Source organism: Malurus melanocephalus, unplaced genomic scaffold (genome assembly GCF_030028575.1).
Source record: "Malurus melanocephalus ecotype Western Australia unplaced genomic scaffold, MMel_1.1 scaffold_120, whole genome shotgun sequence".
Classification (NCBI taxonomy): domain Eukaryota; kingdom Metazoa; phylum Chordata; class Aves; order Passeriformes; family Maluridae; genus Malurus; species Malurus melanocephalus.
In genome coordinates this window covers 2,062,809-2,064,342 of record NW_026623352.1, presented here as the reverse complement: position 1 = coordinate 2,064,342, position 1,534 = coordinate 2,062,809, and positions in this window count along the sequence as shown.

Here is a 1,534-nt window from a genome sequence, read left to right as displayed (position 1 = left end):
GGTCCTGGCTGGGAATTCCGCAGCGCCTCGGTGGCGGCCGCCAGCGCCGGGAGGAAGCGGGGCCGGAGCGCAGTGAGGCCGTCGGACAAATTTAGAACATCCTCTCCTTCCCAATTTAATCTGCAGGAGACAACRCACTTCAAAGGGAGGAAAGGCACTGTGATTTCCTTCGAGCAGCACTGACGCTTTTGGTTGGATTGTTTGAACAGATATTTGGGGGTATTTGATGAGGACAGTTGGTCGGTGTGTGCTGTTGAAAAGGGCCTCCTGAGCAGGATTATTTTTTCTTTCCCCTTCCCCCCGGCCATGGGGGAGCAGAGCTGCCAGACCCTGAGGTTCAGCTTTATCACGTTTTATTATTCTTGTAGAAAATGGACTCTTTGCCACCATAAATTAAGTTCCTTATGTTACATTATACTTTAAAATCCCTGCACTCTCCTCAAACAYGCACAGAGAAAGGAACCTCTGGCTAATCCTGAGCAGATCCCAGCTATCCCAATCATCTTTGTTAGTAAGAAACTCATGCTAAGGCACTCAACTCAGACTTTTAATTTTGCTTAACAGGATTTTAATTTGGGGCAGAAAAACGCATTTTSAGCCTTGTCAGATCTGTTTAGTCTCTGATCTGGTTCAGTGTGCATTTGCCACTTCCAGCTTTGACCTTCATGGTCAAAGCATGAGGAAGCCTCGGGTCTCAGATCTCTTTCAGTAAATTTGTCGTGTTTTTCCTCRTGGTTCCAAAGGGAGATGCCACAGCTTGATTATTTCAAAAGCATTTACAAAAGATCCTGTTTTCCTGCTGCTGTCAGAAGAGCTGCTGCTACAAAAGACAGYGGCTGTCTGGCTGTCCATCCTTCCCCAAACAGCATCCCCAGCCCCTCAGCCAGAACTCCTTTGGTTTGGCCCATGCTGGAATTGCAGTAATTGACCCAAACCAAGGCCAGCCTGGTTATTTGTGTGTTCAAAACCTGAAGCTGCAAGTTCTGTGGAACAGGAGCATTGTTTAAACTCCAGCTTAAGCTGCCAAACCAGAGTCCTGAGTGTTCAGAGACACACAGGAATTGCACACCACAGCAATAGAAGCAGTTTCCTCGGTGGTGCAATTCCTGCTTTCAGTCCCTTGGTCAGCTCCCAAAGCTGAACCAGGGGCTCTCTGAAAAGGAAAAGCTCCATTTCCCTCACCTTGGAGCAGTCAGGATATGAGAAGGCAGAAGCAAATGAAGTTAATTGTCATGAGGGAACTTCAGGCTCACTGAGGTTTGCTCAAACCCTTTGTTTCTGGGCAGAAGTGATCTCAGCACGCCCATAAAGCATCCTCGGTTCTAAAGAGCCTCCCTGTGTCCTGCTGGAGAAGCCAGAGTTACCTGGGCTTCCCTTTCCCCACCTGCAAACACCTGAAATGGGGCATTTCGGAAACTCTCTTAATTCCATTTAGTCCTTTTCCTTTCCTTTCCTTTCCTTTCCTTTCCTTTCCTTTCCTTTCCTTTCCTTTCCTTTCCTTTCCTTTCCTTTCCTTTCCTTTCCTTTCCTTTCC